Source organism: Vanessa cardui, chromosome 10 (assembly GCF_905220365.1).
Source record: "Vanessa cardui chromosome 10, ilVanCard2.1, whole genome shotgun sequence".
Taxonomy (NCBI): Eukaryota; Metazoa; Arthropoda; class Insecta; order Lepidoptera; family Nymphalidae; genus Vanessa; species Vanessa cardui.
In genome coordinates this window covers 9,772,844-9,787,938 of record NC_061132.1, presented here as the reverse complement: position 1 = coordinate 9,787,938, position 15,095 = coordinate 9,772,844, and the positions used below count along the sequence as shown (strand labels likewise).

The 15,095-nt window shown below is 31.9% G+C and overlaps 1 protein-coding gene across 1 annotated transcript in view; it reads left to right on the top strand.

The window, feature by feature from the left end:
• The window catches only part of LOC124532777 (calcium/calmodulin-dependent protein kinase kinase 1), a 128,059-nt gene that overhangs the window by 911 nt on the left and 112,053 nt on the right, over positions 1-15,095 (top strand). The gene's annotated exons all lie outside the window — the stretch shown is intronic.

Genomic DNA, 15,095 nt, shown 5'->3' with positions numbered 1-15,095 from the left:
AGTGGTAGAGATATTTTAAGTAATAAAATTAAGTGTTGTTTTTTTTATTACGAAATATTTAATAGCACAAGTCTTAACATAAACAGCCAATTATAAGTGAGTATTTTATTGTACGTACGTAAGATAAATGTTGTTCTTAAAAATGTAACGTCGTATCTCGTAGTCATATCTCTTTTTTAGTATACATTTTCGCCGAACATAATGTTTATTTACAGATAATATATTAAAATATATAAATATAAATACTCTTTTTAATTTTACAAAATGAAAAGAGTTATTATTATATAAAATTATTGTTAGAAATCTTTTAATTATAACAATAAATATTCAGTTTAAAACGTCATAAAATTTACTTAGTAATACTTCGTTACGTTATACGTTAAATTAAATTAATATTGCATTCGTCGAAGTCGACTGCCGTGAATAGTAATCGTCAGTTAATTGAAATTACATTTTTATCAAACGCACGAGCTCAACTGAGACATAAAAAAATAGAAAATATCTGAATTTTATCAGCAAATACAATACCATACAATATCCTAGTGTTATTTTTAATATCAAAATTATAACTATATAGGTATGTGTTTGAATTACGAATTTGGAATGCGAGCCGAACATATCATATTACTGTTACGTATCGTTAATTAGGTATAATAGGTATGTCTGTTCATTTAAAATCGCAAGTACAACCCCAAAACCTTCAACTATTTTTAATATTAGCATCATCAGTACCTACAGCTTAGTTAAAAAGGATGTTTTTTATTTCCTTTTAGTAAAAAATACGTCATAATTCTTATAAAAAACCCACTCACAATAACAATTTATGGTGCAAAAGTTTTCGTTAGTTGACTAATTTAAGTTTACTTTAGCTCATCGAAATGACACGATCATGCCAATATGTGAACGTCACTTAAATTCAAGAATAAGGGGATTATAAAACTATAAATCAAAAGCCAAAGTCCTGAATACATTCAAACAGCGTATTTCCAAGCAAAGACACCGGATATTATTGTTTTATTTCCATAACTTACAAGACGATGCAATCAAACATATGTTTCACACGTTGAACAATCAAACAACTCATAATATACATAAATAGTTCTTATATATATTGAATTAAAAGCTACAATGCTATGACAAAGATATACCAATTGTGATAAAGGAAACCTAGTTTTTAATTACAAGGGAATATGACTTATAGTATATTTTATATCCTGGATTACTCCGGTAGCAGCTTATTTGACATCAGTAAATATAGTTCGCAGTTATTATAATAATAATAAAGTTAATAAAATTAATTTATGTATCAATTCATAGTTTGTTCTGACGTGTATAAATATTATGCCTGTAATTTAAATAACCGATGTAGCCATTAATACCTTCAATTTTGTTTAATGTTTTGTGATTTTTTTTTTAATTTTGCTTCGTTTAATTATATTTATGTTAGATTTTATTCATAATTGCCTAAGATTTTCGTCAGTATACGTTTTTAATATTTGATTTTATGTATGTTAGTCTTTTTTTAATTTTAATAATATGAGTCTTATTTAGACAGTGGAAACTTAGCTGATTGATGTAGTTTTGTATATTCATATCCCATAAGTTTATCTTATTGTTTGTTTCCCTAAAATAAAATAAAATAAATAAAAAACATCTTATATAATATATTAATGGCGTAAGCCGATTTATGTCTCAGTGATTATGGTATGATAGCTGCGTATAGAAATTTGGTTATGGTCTCAATTTGAAAATCTTTAGAAATAGATGTGTAGAAAAATGAAGAAAATTCTTGATTGTCATTTACTAAATTGTTGTGATTTAACAAATATTTAATATTAGAGAGCGGGAAAATGTTACTGGCCGGTTGGAGAGCTTTACAGCTTTACGGCTGTACAAGAAAAAAAAGGATAAACGTACACAAAATAAAAAAAAAATTATCGACAAACTCCAATTATTTTGAATAAACGCGCAGTTTCGCGGGAAACTCTCTTATTTATTTTTATTTTTATACATGATTGGGTTATTTAGTTTACTCGGTTTAAAATAGAATTAACTGACAGAAAATTACACGGAAGAAAAAAGAATTATTGAGGCGAAATTTGCCTCCCTTTCTATTTATATTGGGAATGAGATGATCGCCTCCAGACTGTTTCAAATAACAAGAATATGTTTATTACTGTAAATTGTAAATTGACATTATAAAAAAAAAATAAAAAAATCCCGCTGAGTTTCAGTTCTCTCAGTTTGCTTCTCAGTTTCTCGACAGTCAATAAGAAAGTGTAAACACTTCTATTTTGAATAAAGGTTTTTGACTTTGACCTGACTTGACTCTCTCTCTTCCTGTTATATACTGTTTATATAATATAATTAAAGCAAATTTTTAAAATTTTGCTTTTCATTGAATTTTTCTTAAACGTCTATTATATTTCATGTTGTCTTTTACTTAGTATGTAACATTCAGAGAATGCAATTTCGTTTTAAAGAAGTTTTGATTACATAAAATCGTCATAACTTTAAAATAAAATGTTATTCTATTTTCTAAAAATTTTAAATATCGAATCTCGTTCAAGTATCGGTTTACGTATTGCCAGCGATCGTCTGTTAACGACAGAAGATTATCTCTTCAACTACGTTGCTACATCTTATTGTATCTAAAAAATATTATGAACTAAAATAAAGCTGATTTAGTTATTAAATATATAAATTCTAATGGTATACAGGTCAGCAGCAGCTCATTTATTTTATACGAGTTTATCTACCATTGAATAGCAATGTTTGTGTGTCAATTCAATTACTGTGTTCCGGGTTGGATTATATGTATTGTTTAAACAAAAAAATATACACAATATATAGTAATATATCAATCTATCGTTAACTAACCTAACCAATCAGCCATCTGATTTTAGAGTCATAATTATGACGTTATGTTTTCAAATCAAAAGAAATCGAATCAAAATTTACTTTATTCAAGTTGGTTTTTACAGGCACTCTTGAGTCATTTAACAACTATTTTAAATGAAACGACCAGCCTTCCGGAAAGTTGCGGAAAGATTCTACCGAAAAGAACCGAGAAGAAACTCATTAGTTACTTTTTTTAAACTTTTAAAAGAAAACATCAAACAATAGGAAGTTTCAAATATTAATTCAGTCCTTATAGCTCAGAATACTTAACATCCAGTACATGAATCACATAGCAAGTCCAGCAATATTTCGTAAAAATGCAGACATCATCGTGATCGTGTTCATCGACGGAGACGAATGTGTCCTGTTATGGATAACCCGCTCACATCGAGTCGTGTGGCTCCGTACGTGCCCTGCATAGCCCGCTTTCGTTCCGGTAACATTCTAAGCCAAGGAACAGTATTCTATGGATAAATTCAATACATCATAAATAATATTAAATATTATAACTCTTTGATCAAATTCTTTGACCATACTATCTGTATGCTGATGTAGTTCTGACCGACGACCAGCTTGGTCCCCTTGGAGATAAAACAAACTAGACATATTATTTGATATTTCACAGATGCACTCAATATTCTCTCAGATTTACGATGCGATGTGAAAAAAATCTGTCACGACCAAAGAGGTTTGACTACGCATACGTGTAAATACGAAATATGCTAACTTCTTAACTGCGAGCTGATACAGATAACTTCGTCAATCCAAACATTTTATTGTTCCATGCATTTGAACTAGAGACCTACAAATCTTTGAATCGCTAGAATAGCAAGCCAATATAATACCGTAATACACATATATTCACATGAAACTGAATACATCAATTGTATTAGGTATGTATGTACGTAGGTTCTTAAAATACGAAACCGTTTCAAATTTAGGTTGTCTTTGTGTATCTGCCTCAGTTTTGGCGCTGAATACATAAATATTTTGCAACCAACGACGGATCCAACGAAATATTTCAAAGGTAAAATGAACGTACGTGGAAATAATCAGGACTATAAACGATGTTGTTTCTGCATATACATAGTCATGTTGTTCTAGTTACTTTGATTGCAAGCCTGTATATTATTAGTAGTTCAATGGTGTAGTGGTGAGAGCAGAGATGGCCCAGTGGTTAAAAAGCGTGCATCTTAACCGATGATTGCGGGTTCAAACCCAGGCGAGCACCACTGAATATTTGTGTGCTTAATTTGTGTTTATAATTCATCTCGTGCTCGGCGGTAAGGAAAACATCGTGAGGAAACCTGCATGTGTCTAATTTCATAGAAATTCTGCCACATGTGTGTTCCACCAACCCGCATTGGAACAGCGTGGGGAAATATGTTCCAAACCGTCTCCTCAAAGGGAGAGGAGGCCTTGCCCAGCAATGGGCAATTTACAGGCTGTTGTTGTTGTTGTTGTTTATAGTCTAGTCGAAATGGAAGTGACTAGTTCGATCCTGTACCGTGTTTCCATATTATCACTAAACTAAAATTTAGCAGAAGTATCTACAGAGGTGGAAAATGTAATATTTCGTTAGCTAAATACAACTTGAGTAAATCATATTTGTAATCTCTATTTTTATTTTATTTTTTTTCTAATTAATAACCATAAAACTCATCAATCTAACAAATAGAGGTGAAAAAAGTACGGAACTATTTTTTCCCCTCGAAAAAATTCTACAAGCCTGGTCAAAGGGAAGTCTGGTTAGGTAGTTGGTAGATTTACAATACCGTGACTCGAAAGCAAAGAGAGAATGCGGCATACACATACAAAAGTTAACCGTCGGAATTGAAAATACACATCACACGAACACATATATATTACATCAATACCTACGCAAAAGAGTCAGCTGATTTTGATGTCCGACGAAATTCGGTGTTAAGAAAATTTATATTTATTTATCACAAGAACATGAAATTCACGATTACCACGTCAATAGTCTAAATAAAGCGGAAGAAACTGTGATACGTAGCTATGTAAGAATACTAGGTGGCAGCCGCGGTTTTCCTCGCGTTTTAGAAGGTTGGTAGACATATGTTAGGTAAAAAAGTAGCCTATCCTTCCTAAGAGGTCAAGATTACTTTTTACATCAAATTCGCTTCATTAGTTTGGCCGTAAAAGAGACACACACAGACAGACAGACAGACAAATTTACTTTCACATTTATAATATTAGTATGTCATAGATGCTTCTCTAAACGCGCTTCATCATCAACAATATTCTTTATATACATATGTTAGTGTTTAAATTAAAACTACATCTATTATAATATATGTGAGGTATTTATTTCGATTTGATAGGTAAAAATTCCTACAGAAAACAATCAGAGCAATTAAATCCTAACTCATTGGACTATTCTCGTATTAGCGTTGAAGAGCAATTTGTAAATATTTGTGTTGTCTCAAAATAGCCAGGCTAATATTATTGAACGAAATGTTTGCAAATTTTATAAGTGAATGTCGCTGACTTTGTTCAAGTATTGTTCACTATAACGAATAACTCTTCTATTTGGTAGAATAAAAAAATATTACATTAGTCATAGAACTTATATTAACTATTCAATGCAAAAAAAGTATAAATCGGTCGAGTTTCTTCAGCACCACAGTATTCTCGTAGAACTTATTTAAAAGTCATAGTTTATTTGACTAAATAAATGTACTTTTATTAAATATTGTTTTAAATATGACATTTAATAAAGGGACTAATAACTCCGTCCTTAAATTTACAAACTTTTCTCAACGTATAAAGATTACGGTGCAAATAATCTCAGTTGAGATCGACTTGGTGATATTATTGAAAATATTTTTCAGTTCGAGAGATACATTATATACAGCTGCAATCGAATCGATTTATCATTTCTTTTGAAATAAAATCTACAGAAGACATTTTTTTAGTTGTATAGAGATTACCAAAGTTGAAAAAGATATATATCAAGATTTTTACTTATACATATATATACTTATATATACATATACCTACATTGTGTTATATATGTATTTGTTATTTAAGCGATTACATGATCAGAGTTTATTTTAGTTCGTTTATTTGTGTTTCAGTCTAATAAACATCTTTTCTTGGTCTCCTGAGAATTTATTTTAGACTTGCGTCTCATAAAATAAATTAGCTATCTGTTTTATAAATTGGTTCTATATTCTTAAGTTATAAAATAATAACCCAATTTCGATGAACTTTACTACGTACACTTGTGTATATATCATACTGAAGTAGATCACTACCTATCTTAGGAAATTCAGACAAAGAATGTGTGCAGGTGTGCAAAAGAAAATTAAATGAATTGAATAAAAATTTAATTTACTTATTTTTATTTTATTGATAAAGATTGTCGGACGGAAAATGAACTATCTGATTGTAAGTGGTCACCACCGCCCATAGAACAATCCTACCACCAAGTATACTTTATTTACATATGTACATACGATTTGTGATAAATCTATTTAAATTAAATAGTCGATACTTTTTCAAATAGTCTTTCATTTGTGAATATATTAAGTAAATTCCTACAGATTATATTTAAAGGTAAATACTTATACTGTGCAAACTGTATCAGAAAATGCTTAGATTTTACAGCCGACATCCTGCCTCCCTTCTCTGAATGGATATAGCAAGTGAATTGGTTCCTATCTTAGTGAATGTCTTATTGTGCAATATAATGTATGCTATGTGTTTTAAGCTAGTACGCCTTTATTGGACAGTCTAACTATTATAATGAATGACAAAGTTATTTAATTTAATGCTCACGTTTTCTCCTCATAAATACTCTGACATTCTGCAATTGTAAAATATACGCTGTCTGAAAAAAACAAAACCAAAATAAACTTTATTTAAGTAGGCACAGGCAAGCACTTTTGAATCGTCATTAAACAATTAAGTGAAGCTACCACCGGTTCGGAAAGTAGATTCTACCTAGAAGAACCGGCAAGAAACTCAGTAGTTAATCTTTTTCAACATTTAAAAAATACAGTCGTATTAGTTAAATACAATTATATATGTATGTAATGTATCTGTACAAAATTAGCTAACCTAACATCAGACCTCCTAACACACGGGAGGACACTAGTGAATCCTTTATATGTCACAACATAGACCAAACGACCAAAGACAATATATGAACATATCTTAATAGGATATATATAGTTATTTGTTTTTGTATACTAGCAATAGACCTTTCGACCTCTATTGTAATCATTGTGCTTAATTGTGCGGTAGGAATTATCATAAATCACTATGAAATGTATGGTTAGCGAGAAAAAACCTAATCTTTGAACTGTGTTTAAATAATAATACAAATGGTATATTAATAGTTTCTCCCACGTTTAAAAAAATCCACTTGAGTTTCTATCGCCGGTTCTTCTCAGATCCGAGGTGTTAGCTTTCGAACCGGTGGTAGAATTTTGACAATGCTTGTGTCACATGGAAATCTATTGAAGAAACGTGACGGAATATACTCCTAACCAGAAGCATATTAGCAGGAGCATATTCCAAATTTGAAAGGCAAATATTATTGTATATATTTTAGAACCAGAGGTAGAAGGTAGTCCAACCTCTAAAACAATTATCTTTATTTTAAACAATCAATCTACCACAAAAGAAAACCATTTAGTATACAACACAAATAACCATCAGTAATCACATTACACCGTAATAATTATAATCGCGATCTCAATGAATCTCCCGAATCTCCCGCCTTTTTTGTAAGGGATGTTGTGTGACGTCACGCAGATGTTGCTTGTTAATCCAACAATATTATAAATATGACGGCGCGCTGATTTTCGATTAGTTTAAATGATAAACTTTACGAAATTATATTATGATTTAATGTTAATCAAAATTAGATTTTTCAATATTGTTTTAGTTTTAGTCGATTGTGTTATTGTTTGTTGTTTTTTTTTTATGAGCGGGTAATTCCGAATAGAGTAGTGGGTGTCGCCTCGAGGAATAGCGGCCGTCATTCAGTGGACAGCTGCTGCAAGAGGTGTACACGTGCTAACCTATTGGCTCGTAAAGTTATAATCCAGTGTTAATTGTGTGTATTTTGTGTGTTGAAATAAGGAACAAATTGAAATAAGACTTTGGACGATACGAGTGTGCATTATTTCTTATTTTCAAAATACCTACCGTTACAACGCCCACCATGGATAACGACAGCCAAGATCGTTATGAGGCCCCTTCTGACATTCCTTTAAATATAAAAAATACTTATGTGAAGGAATTTAATAAAATAACGCAGTGTATGTTGCAGCTTAAATGATACCACGTTACAAAAACCCACCCTGTAGCTCTCACCACCTCTGTCGAGCCAAGTCGGGACGATAGCTAGAACAATACAAAATGCATATGCCTTTCTTTATCCTGTAATCGTTTCTATAACATTACAATGTACAAACAATAGATGAACTAGAAACATTAGTACACTTTTACCCTTCTGTAAAGATGCCTAAGCCTTCAGGATATGTATAGGGTGGTACATCACATATCTATGATGGTAGGCACTGGTGGTAACATCTCAATACAAAGAATGTAAACAACATTACAACGCTTGCCAGTTATCAACTAGTATATTGTAATTATAACTTGATTAATTTTATTTTGTTTTTGTTTATTGAACAAGTGTAATTAAGGCATGTACATACCTACACATGTTTCATAGTGATTGATATCTCGTCAATTTACTGAAGTTATTTACAAATACATCATCGCTTTTAATGTTTATTTCTATTGATTAAGGGAAATCTAGTAAAGTTGTTTTACTTAGAGCTAACTATATACTGTATGCATTTTTTTATCATATAAGAAGATGTAAGATGAATTAACTACTAGTGACCCGCCCCGACTTCGCACTAGTGTTATACTGATACTAAATATTGTACAGAATTTATTTATTTACGATATCACATAAAACATCTAAAATTTTCAAGATTTCTTTACTATTTTGTCCATGTATTTATATACAAAATCTTTCCCCTCGAATCACTATTTATTAAAAAAAACCACATCAAAATCCGTTGCGTAATTTTAAAGATCTAAGCATACAGGGGACATCGGAAAGCGACTTTGTTTTATACTATGTAATGATAATGTCGTATGGCGCATACGACAACCTATCTTGGTTACCATGTCTCTTGTGCCTGTACTGATTCCCTCATTACTCAAACTGAAACTTACCAATACTAAATAAAGCCTTGTACAGAGGGACTTGTATCAACCAACACCAAGTAAACAACTTCATTCGTATCCAATAAAACAATCTTAAGCATTCAAAGTCAGAACGCTATTGCCGAGATATGTACATATATAAATTAATTATGTTAAACTAATTATGAGAATAGCTACATATAATCTAATAGAGTTGTTTTCTCTTTATCGACAACAAATAACAAAACGTAGCAGACTTTAGTTTTTTAAATATATTTTTAAAAACAGATTGATATAACAGAGAGCAAATTTGATTGAAAAAAAAAAACAAAATGTCTATGAAAGACTTTTTACTGTCCTCATACATGTACCAGTAGAGGAAGAACAGATTGCTGAAAACTTTTTCATTTATAAGTTATAAATGAGAAGCAAGCGAAGTCGCACTAACCTTAGTTAATCAGAAGACGCAAACATAATAAGAACGAGTCACAGACGCAAAAACATAGATAACCTTCGACCTGCTGGAGTACAATAATATGAACACATGTAAAGACGCGTACTCACAAGGAGTTCTGTGCGCAAATAGGTTTTAATTATAATTTAAATTAAGAATTAAAAAATAAAGCGAATTAAAAATAAAATTTAGTAAATAAGGTAAATTTTACACAATTATTTTGACGATATGAGCGTGATTTTCGCATGGCGTAACATTTATGAAAAGGGATTTGTCGAACTGTTAGGTAGGCTGCCTGACAACACTGCTAGTGGAAATGATTTATGTTTTAATTGTGAAAGATTTGACCATCTATAGATATGAATATTTATTTACTGTGTACCTACCTATTTCTCTTATTAAGTTTTATTTGATTGCCTTTTATCACTATTCGGTATATACACAAGATCATATATTTTACCAAAAAAATAGCAGCTAATAAAAAGAAAGAAGATTATATTCACGAAAAAAGATATTGTAATATTATTATTTTAAGTTACATTTGGATCCGTAAGTGAACAATCCCCTTAAAGATAACGTTTCTTCATAATATTTCCAATACTATTTTCGTCTAAGCATAAATTAACCTTATCTACATTGACATTTGATTTTCGAACAAAAACGTTATTCTAAGTTGAATTTGAACGAAGATTTTGTTTGAACGAAATTTGCAATTCTTATTTTTTCCACTGAAAAGTTACTTCTAGTTTTAATGTATTGTTATTGAACATATTTTTCTGTGAATGATCATTTTAAAGCATCTTGTCTAAGGGCACGTACGCACGCGGCTAGCGTTTCGGACGGCCGTTCGATTAGCCACAACTAACCTGGTGCGGTAGTTACAAACAAAACGTTGTCCTGCCGTCAATGGCTGGCAACGGCATACTACCGGGTAGTTTAGCAAACATTTTTCTGGCCGTCAGTCGAAGTCTGAGAGGCCGGAGCGATTAGCCAGTAGCAGTCCATCACGTTGCAGATAATAACTAGTGTATTTGCGGTCAACCGGACGACTAACTATGTGCCGGATAACCGCATAATGGGTAGGTACCCTAAGACTTCGTCTCTTATAGTATGAAGGCGAAAAGAAGACAGCCTTTTATTTCTCTTTGTATCTCTGATTTCTTCTTCTAGGCCATTCGACGGATTTCGATAGTTTTCATTAATAGAAAGAGTGAAAAACAAAGCAGGCTGGTTTATACATTTTATAAATATTTTGACATAGGAATGATCTTTTTATTATACTACATTGGTTTATTCAAAATTCTGTGGTCGTGGACTTGGCTAACACTGGCTAAACCTAAGAAATACGTCAAAACAATATTCTAGAAAATTGTAGATCTTAAAAAGACCTAGAGACAGCACAAAAGCAGCAACAGCCCACAAAAGTGTATCTGACTTCCAATGAACACTCTGTCATCAAAAAAGTAAAGGTTACTTGTGAAGCAATTTCAATCAGTTTATAATTAATCTTTAACTTGATAAATATGTTAGTTTAGTTGCCTTGGATATTAATATGTTCTTTTACACTACAACATTCAAATGAGTATTTTAGAAGATAACATCATTTACACATATATCTGGCTGTAGCAATTAATTTATCCAAATTTTAATCTGTAAGCTGTGGAAATATTTTTATTTAGGTTTGCAATAAAATAATCATTATTATTTCCTATTTATAACCTACTTATCTAATCTTATTATAATTTACTGCTGAGCAAATTTTTATTCTAACTTGCTCTCGTGTGAACTCGGACGGGTCGCTGTTATATTATTATAACAAAAAAGAGTTAAACAAATAAAAAAAATATAAAAAAAGCACGCGGTTCTTCGGACTTCCTGTTACACACTTCCGTTCCTTTTCACGAAATCACACCCCCAAATTCAGGAATGGAATTACTTCTAATATTCTCAAAAGTGTATATTTTATACAGTTTCATTTCATATTAGGTTGGGGAAAAAGTCTTTTCGCATATAGTATGTATGAACTTGTAATAAAATCTCTTTGGCTATACCATTTGTATCTGGCTTGTTTTGGTATCATTAAAAAGTTTTAATTTTAAAGAAGGCACTTCCAAATTCAAATAAGGAATTTGTGTGATTTTCATTTGTTTTTGTTGTTGTTAAAATGAGTGAATCGAAAGAAGAAATTCGATACATTTTAAAATTTTACTATAAAAAAGGTAAAAATGCAACTCAAGCCGCGAAAAAAATTTGTGATGTTTATGGACCTAATGCAGTATCTGTGAGAGTAGCGCAAGTTTGGTTTAAGCGTTTTCAAGCCGGAAATTTTGATATCAAAGATGCATCTCGCTCTGGTCACCCTGTTACGGACAAAATTGATGCCATTTTTGAAAAAGTGGAGCAAGATCGGCATATTAGTAGTTACGATGTAGCTGAAGAACTGGCAAGTGACAACAAAATGGTTTTGACTCATTTGAATAAAGCTGGGTACACAAAAAAGCTCGATATATGGGTGCCTCATGAACTCACTGAAAGAAACCTAATGAACCGTGTACTCATTTGTGATTCTTTATTACGACGTAATGAAACCGAACCATTTTTGAAGAAGCTGATAACTGGTGATGAAAAGTGGATCACATACGACAAGAACGTGCGATAAAGATCGTGGTCTAAGGCCGATCAAGCTTCACAGACTGTGGCAAAACCCGGATTAACTCGCAACAAGGTAATGCTGTGTGTATGGTGGGATTGGAAGGGCATCATTCATTATGAGCTGTTACCGCCCGGCAGGACCATCGATTCAGAACTGTATTGCGAACAATTGATGAGATTGAAGCAAGAAATTGAGAGAAAGCGGCCAGAATTGATCAACAGAAGGGGTGTGGTTTTTCACCATGACAACGCTAGACCTCACACATCTTTAGCCACTCAACAAAAATTACGAGAGTTTGGCTGGGAGGTATTAATGCATCCGCCGTATAGTCCTGACCTTGCACCTTCAGATTTTCATCTGTTTCGGTCTCAGCAGAATTCCTTAGGCAGTGTCAGGTTAACATCACGAGAGGACTGCCAAAACCACTTGTCGCAGTTTTTCGATCAGAAGCCCCAAAATTTTTACAGCAATGGGATCATGTCACTGCCAACAAGATGGCAAAAAGTTATGGAACAAAATGGCACCTACATACTTTAGTCAAATGTAAATAAACTATAAAAATTTTTTTTTGAATTTTCATATAAAATACGAAGAAACTTTTTCCCCAACCTATTATTTACATATTGTTGGTATTTTTAAATTATATGTTATTTTAATGAACATCAACTTTAATGTTTCGTATCTGCCCAGCATCCTATGCTGGCCACTCAGTTACTTTTTATTATTTCACAATAAATATATTCATAACAAATTTAATAGGAGAATTTAATAATATCCTATCCTCCGATAGAAGAATTTTCTTGGTGGGGCTTTGTGCAAGCCCGTCTGGGTTGGTACCACCCACTCATCAATTATTCTACCGCCAAATAACAGTACTCAGTATTGTTGTGTATCGGTTTGAAGGGTGAGCCAGCCAACTACAGGCACAAGGAACATAAAATCTTAGTTCCCAAGGTTGGTGGCACGTTGACGCTGTAAGGAATAGTTAATATTTCTTACAGCTTCATTGTCTATGGGTGATGGTGACTACTTACTATCAGTTGGCCCATATGCTCATCCGCCAAATTAAACCATAAAAAAGAACCATAACTGACTTGTGGAATACTACGAATGTGGTCTACTACCACGTTAAAAGCGCTAAGTACCTTATCTCATAGGTGTCGTGTTACGACGTTTTGAAAGAAAATTAGTTTTTACAACTTTTTGGATCGTAATATCTCAGAAGTGGTGACTCTTAGGAAAAAAGTATTTACACGTTTTTTAAAAATAATGTTATGGTAGACATTTTTTTATCGATGGTTTTTCTATGATAAATTTTATAGATTTGCTGAAAATTGCTGAATTTTTTTCCATAGACAGGAATGAATAGAATATAACTGAGCTTTTATAATTTACTATATTTTGAAAAAAAAACACCATTTACGTATGTATTTTTAGGTCGATTACAATAAAATTAAAGTTGTATAGAAATCCTTTAATAGGTTAAACTTTAAACCTTTAACACGCTTCAAAAATAAAGCCAAATTGATTTATTGCTTATAAATAAAAAAGTCTTTATTCTTTTCCATTGGTCAGTTGAGCACGATTCATGAATATTGAATTCCCATACAATTTTTCGTGTTTTAAAGCATTTTCAACAGATGATCGGAAAATTGTTTTTGGAACGTCAATCTTTTGTTTCGGTTCCACGTTGTATATTCCGATTTGAAATAATAATTAAACCATTATCAAAAAAAATAATATCACGGAAAGACTGCTTCGTTTTAGAATTTCGGCGAAGATTTATTTAATAAATGAATTAACGTTATTTATGTGTTTATACATATTTAGATATATAAGAGAGACAAGAACCTGGCTGCCTTATGGGTACGAAGGCTGTAAGCTTCGGAAGTTATATTTTCCATATATATTATACAAAAAGGTCAGTTACTCTATTAAAAAAAAACCGTATCAAAATCCGTTGCGTAATTTTAAAGATCTAAGCATACTTAGGGACAGACAGCACTAAGCGACTTTTTTATACTATGTAATGATAAATTGTAACAAAACCACAGTTTGTAGTTGTAACCAGATAAAAATAACGCGGTCTTTAAAATAAGCCTATGTAATATACTAACCTTCATGTCTAAATCCTGCACTTGAATATTTATTCAAACTTATTGAAAATATTGCTTCATATTTTATTCAACGCGCGTTCCACTCCACTGATTTTGACGTACAAATTAAATAAAATTGGTCGTAAAATTATAACGTTTCAGCTTGAGTGGTTTTTTATTTGGATCGAATAGTTTGACTGACAAATGGTGCAGATCATAATAAGTGGTCACTCACACTTATAAACACTGGCAATGTAAAATTATGAACCATTATTTACATCACGTTTTAATAATAGGGTAGTTCTTTTGTTAGGCTTTATGCCAGCCCGTCTGGGATAGGTATCAGGATCAGATATTCTACAGTCGAACAGGAGTTCCCAATATTGTTGTCTTACAGGTTGAAGATTGAGTGACCCAGTGAAAGTAAAATAATAAAGATTTGAATTTCCAATGTTGGTGGTTGGCTTAGTAAGGAATGGTTAATATTTCTTACAGCGCCATTGCCTATGGTCGGTGGTGATTACTTACCATCAGGTGGCACATTTACTGCGCGGTGCTAGTAAAGGCTTGTAAATACAAATATAGTAGAATATCATCCGATAAGTACAAGTATCAAAGCGAGTTGCTTTCTCATTCAATAGTAATTAAATAAATTTATTAATATACTTTCAAAGACACGTTCAGACTTGATATATAATTGAAAACACCAACGCATCAAGCGATGCGAAAGTAATTGCGGTATCGTTCGTAAAGCTGTGGACACAGCTGCAACACAACAATGAGATATCGTTGC